This window comes from Vombatus ursinus, unplaced genomic scaffold, assembly GCF_900497805.2.
Source record: "Vombatus ursinus unplaced genomic scaffold, bare-nosed wombat genome assembly UNPS02014821.1, whole genome shotgun sequence".
Classification (NCBI taxonomy): Eukaryota; Metazoa; Chordata; class Mammalia; order Diprotodontia; family Vombatidae; genus Vombatus; species Vombatus ursinus.
In genome coordinates this window covers 40,009,259-40,015,313 of record NW_020954599.1, presented here as the reverse complement: position 1 = coordinate 40,015,313, position 6,055 = coordinate 40,009,259, and positions in this window count along the sequence as shown.

Genomic DNA, 6,055 nt, shown 5'->3' with positions numbered 1-6,055 from the left:
CCTCCACTCCCTCCATTAATCTGCCCTACTTTTTATCATTCCCCCCCTCCTGCCACCCCCATATCTTATTCTCTTCCTCTCTTATTTCCCTATTGGGTAAGATAGATTTCTATACCCAGATGAGTGTGTATATATATTCTCCTCTCTTTAAACAAACTCTAATGAGAATGAGATTCAAGAGTTGCCCACTCCCCCATTTCCACCTCAACTATAAAAACTTTTCCTTACAAGACTTTTTTATGTGAGAAAAATTTCCCCATTTGGCATCTCCCTTCCCCCTTCTCCCTCTTTCTTAACTTTTTTTTTGAGATCATCCTAACACAAACAACTCATACTTATGATCTCTGCCTATGTAGATTCCTTCTAACTGCCTCAAGAATGATAAAGTTCTTGAGAGTTGCATGTCTTATCTTCCCATATAGGAATGTAAACAGTTCAACTATATTTTGAGTCTTTAAAATTATTCTTTTATGTTTCTTTTTATGCTTCTCTTGAGTCTTGTGTTTGAATGTCAAATTTGTTAATCAGATCTGGGCTTTTCATCAGGAATACTTGGAAGTTCTCCATTTCATTTAATATCCATTCCCCCCCCCCCCTTTTGTCTCCAATTATACTCAGTTTTGCTGGGTAATTCTCAGTTGGAATCCTAGCTCCTTTCCCTTCTGGAATATCATAGTCCTCTGCTTCTTTAATGTGCAAGTTGCTAAATCTTGTGTGATCCTGACCATGGCTCCATAATATCTGAATGGTTTCTTTCTGGCTGCCTGCAATATTTTTTCCTTATCTTGGAGCTCCGGAATTTGACTATTTTATTCTCAGGATTTTTCATTTTGTGATGTCTTTCAGGAAGTGATTGGTAAATTCTTTCAATTTCTATTTTGTCAATCTAAGATATGGGGCAGTTTTCCTTGATAATTTCTTGAAATATGATGTGTAGGCTCTTTTCTTTTTGATCATCCCTTCAGGTAGTCCAATAATTTTTAAATTCTCTTTCCTTAATCTATTTTCCAGGTCACTTGTTTTTTCCAATGAGATATTTCACATTTTCTTCTATTTTGAAATTCTTTTGACTTTTTTGATTGTTTCTTAAAGTTTCATAGAGTCATTATATTAGCTTTCATTTGCCCGATTCTAATTTTAAGTTATTATTTTCTTCAGTGGACTTTTGTACCTCTTTCCCCACTTGGCTAATTATTATTCTTAAAGAGTTCTTTCCTTCAGTGAATATTTGTACCTCTTTTTTCCATTTGGTCTATTCTGTTTTTTAAGAGGTTTGTTTTTTCAGTGAATTTTTATGCCTTTTTTACCATTAGGTCAATTCTGTTTTTTAAAGTGTTATTTTCTTCAGTATTTTTGTGTCTCTTTTTACCAAGCTGTTAATTCTCTTTTCATGATTATCTTGCATCACTTTCATTTCTTTTCCCAATTTGTCCTCTACCATTCGTTGTTGTTGTTGTTGTTGTTGTTGTTGTTTTAAAACTCTTCCAGGAATTCTTATTGGGGTTAGGTGCAATGATCACTTTTAAGGGCTTTGTTTGTAACTATTTTTACATTGTTTTCTTCTTCTCAGTTTATATCTTGCTCTTTACTGTGACTGCAGTATCTTTTTATGGTCAAATTTTTTTTCTGTTGTTGTTTGCACATTTTTTTATCCTATTTCTTGACTTTGAACTTTATGTTAAAGTTGGGCTCTGCTTATCTTGAGGCTTTAGGTTTTCTCATGCTATTTTTAGAGATAGTTCTGGGGGTCTGAAAGTTTTAGATGCTTCCAAGGTACTGTCATCCAGGGAGAGGTATGGTCACTGCTCTTCTGGTCTGCACTCTAGTCTTTACCCAGGAATGGCCCTTGTTTGCCTGTTCCCCTGCTTCCAGAAGCTCTAGTGATCCTTTTGGCCCTGGAATTTTGACTACGTCCCCTCCTCCTGTAGCAGTAACAGCTAGTGCTTCTTTCCTCCTTGGGACTGTGACAAGGGTCTTTGCTCAAGCACTCCTCTTCATCCTGGGCTGTCACTCAGAACTACTTATGGGCAATTGAGTTGGCAATCAACATCAGCTGCACCCAGTGCCAGCAAAGATTCCACTGTCATCTCTTTCTGACCAGTTGTCAACACCTTTACCATCTCTGAGCTGAGAGCTCCAGCAGCTGCTGCAATTACCGCTGCTGTTACAATCACCTTCGAGGTCCACAGCTGCTTCTCGGGCACTCCAGGCTAGCCCGCACCCCAGTGTCTCAGAAATCTTCTGATGACTTCCTAAACTGTCATAGGCTGGAAAAATGTCTCATTCTGACCTTTTGTTGGCTCTGCTGTTCCAAAGTTTGCAAAATCTGATTTGAGGAATTATTTGAAAGTTTTTTTGACTTTAAATTAAATTAAAGGAATGTTCAGCTGGGTTTCTCCCTGTATTCTGCCATTTTGTCCACAATTCCAAGTGCTGACTAGCAAGGTACACAGGTTATTAATTGTTGTTGTTGTTGTTGTTTTCTTAGTGAGGCAATTGGGATTAAGTGACTTGCCCAGGATCACACAGCTAGTTGGATTTGAACTCAAGTTCTCCTGACTCCAGGGCCTGTTCTCTGTCCACTGTGCCACCTAGCTGCCCCCGTATTATTAGTTTGATGGATCCTATTAAGTTCCAAGAATTTCTCTCCTTCTTTATCACTTAAAATACATCTTCATTCGTAAGCTGCTGTCATCTCCATACAGCCTGTTCACTTACACTCATCGTGAGCATTGCAAGACCAGATGGCAAAGTTTATTATGAAAGATGTTCATTTTTGTTTTTGGATACACAGTGAAAGCAGCTCCTTTACTCACCTCTCTGAGGAGATTCTCTATGCTGTCTTTCTGTTTAACAGTCACTTCCTAATGGAATCTGGTTCCATTTATTATGAAAATGCCAATATGGGTAGAGTTTTGTTACTTCATTAGTGTGTCACCTCACTGGATGTTAGGAAAGATCACACTTTAAAAATGATAGCTGTTAAGCTAAGACCTATGGACAGACCCAACACTCCATGATTCTTAGTGCCTTCTTCCCCTTTTTCTGGCAGTGCTACCACAATCAATGTGGAAACAGAAGGGAACAGCATTGATGCCCAAGACTGAGGACCATTTTGCATTTTGGTCCACCTGATCAGTTGCTGAGGCTTAGAAACAAAACAAAACAAAAACCAAAAACTCACTGTCTAATGTTCAATCTTTTGGTAACTAAATAGCCTCTCCTTACTTAACATAGGCTGGTCCTCAAACAAGAGAGGTGATGAAGCCTTTTGTAAGGGGATCAGTGTTTACACTAAAGGTAAAGGTAAGAATACTCATGTACCTGCTCCCTTTCACCTCATATGTGTATACCTAGAAACATAGATATAGAGTGGGAGGGATCTTAAAGACCATCTAGATGACTGGTTCTCGAGGGATATGTTGTCATTCTGGTGCTCTGTTATTTCCACTAGGTGTGTTTTGAAATTTAATTTCCACCTATTTATTTCAAACTTCTTAAAGTGTAAACTCTTGTTTTGGCCTCAGCAATAAATTTACTCCATTATGAGCTTGCGATTAATGTAATGATCTATCCGAGCCCAAATAAAACAGCCCCATCAATTGCAAGGTGGCACAGATCTTTATTTCAAAGTATTCTATGGCTCTGTCCATGAGATTTTTCCTTCCCATCCTATCCTCTGAGACATCTTTTTCTCTTTGCTCGTAGCTGCAGTTTGTGGCATGCTCTCCCCGTCCTGATGGCAGGAAGGTAGGGCTATGCTGGTAAATGTTTAACAATCAGCTCTGTATGAAAAAAAAGAGATAAGCATGACACACTTTTATATTGAATCTACATTATTTACATTTTTCTCCATCACTTTTTGGAGACCAGCAACAGAAAAATCAATTGAGTCTACTTTTTTTTTCTTTTAATTTTCAAGTTATAAATGTGCACACTGAGAATTTAACAAAAGGCTCTCTGCAGCTGGTAAAAACTCACTCCAGCACAGCCTTGAACTCTTGTACCCTTGCAGGAAAGTCACAACAATAGTTCTTTATGGGAAGCTGGTAAGTGACTTCCTTCCCTTCCCTTTGAGTCCTGGGGAAAAAAAGAAGAGTGTAGGAGGTTGGGAAGACACAGAGGAATTCTATGGACTAAACGATAGCTCTGGAGACCCAAATGCCAGGGGATCTTTCTTTCTCTGTTGTCAGTTTGAATGTTTGTCCAGTGAACAATAAACCAACGATTGATAACAAGTGATCTGGATAGACTTCCTTATTTTACAGATGTGAAAACTGAGGCTCAAAGAGGTTAAGTGACTTTGCCAAGGTTATCTAGCTCTTAAAAGCCCAGAGTCAGGATTTGAACCCAGTTCATCAAATTCTAAATCCAGACCTCTTACCACTGTAGCAATCTGGTTTTTGTTTTTATTTTGTTTTGTTTTTACTGTGCATTTCCACACAATTTACTCTCCTAGTCAATTCTTACTTGACTTAACAAGGAAGTTCAGATCTTGGCAGGTTGGGTGGTGGTGCCACATTACTTGTTTTTGACAAATCTCCATTGGTTGTTTCTCATCATCTGGCAATGGCACAGGTGTTTGAAAATTGATTTCTTAATTAATTGCTGCAGAGCTTTTCCAGGTCAGAACCTAGTTAGCAAAACTAAGTGGTCCCTATTTCCAAGAGACAAATTAATTTTTTAAAATTTTCATTCATTCACTTATGTATTTTTGTCAAGCTGGTTACTCTATTTGCCTTTTCCCAGGCATCTGGGATCTTATCAGTCCTGAGCGAGTCCTAAAGCATACTAGTTAATGGCACTGTGATTTAATCAGTGTTTCTCAAGTGCTCTAGGGTGGATTTTATCAACTTTAGATTACTGGAAACTGTGGTTTGACTAAGTCGTCCCTTACCTGCAAAGTGTAGAGTTTCAAGTCCTTTGCTTTCATTTTAGTGGGATTTATGTGAGATCTCTGATCAGTTCTAATCCCTTTGGGGAAAAGGGGAGAAAATAGAATTTGAAAACTGTCTTACTCTCTTACCTCTCTTACGTTTTTCTTCTTTATGTAAATTAGTGATATTTTATTTCCTTTGAACGTAACTTTCTTTTAAGGGATTTATATACCAAAAAAAAAAATAGAAAAAATGAAGAAAAAAAAGGAAATGAACCTTTGAGTCCCTTCCATGCTGCAGCTCATTCTGACTCTTATTTCAATTCTCATCCTCTATGACTTGCTCTCTGCATGCATTTTGTACTTATCACTGGTAATTTCACCTCACTTCCATTTTGCATAGGGTTGCTTTTGTGAGTTTTATGTTTCAGAGGACTTGTACTTTAGCCACACTGACCTTCTGGGGTGCATTCCATCCTTCCTTTTCTTTGCTCTGGTTATTCTTGTGCTCCTAATAATGACTCTTTTAGAAGTTACCTGCTCTCCATTCTCTCTTTTTTTTTCGCTTTGCTCTTACTATCCCTGAGATCTTTTCTATCAATTCTATGGGCTTGATAAAGCCTGCATTTTTAGAGTTCATTTTCCTCTGTTCCTTGCATAGAATCCTGAACTCTACAGCTACATAATCAGTATAGACCAGATTGCCTCTCATGATTACATTTCAGCTAGCCACTCCCACCTAATGAGAATCATGTCTGGAATAGCATGACCCCAAATTGGAGTCCCTGGTTTCTCTGTTAAAGACTTTGGGTAACTCACCGTAAAACTTACTTAGCAGTCTGTGTGTTGCTTTGTTGTTCTCAGCAGATGCTTGGGTAATTATAATTGCCTATTATAACCAAAGTGCATAATTTAGACAATTGTTGGGAGGATGCAAAAGCCTCATCTCCTCTTTCTTCCAATTTGCAGGTGTGTACAACATCCCTAGTTGAACATAATTGATACCTTTTTACACTCCTTTTTATGTTTAACTACAGGATTTTTTCTCCTTTTCCCATTTGTGGCTCTTTGAACCATAATACAAGTGCTCAGATATCCCTGATGTGCAAGGCAGTGTCTTCCTTTCTCTTTGCTTTTCTTCTAATTATATCAGAGACTCATCTCCCTGAGATGCGGTCT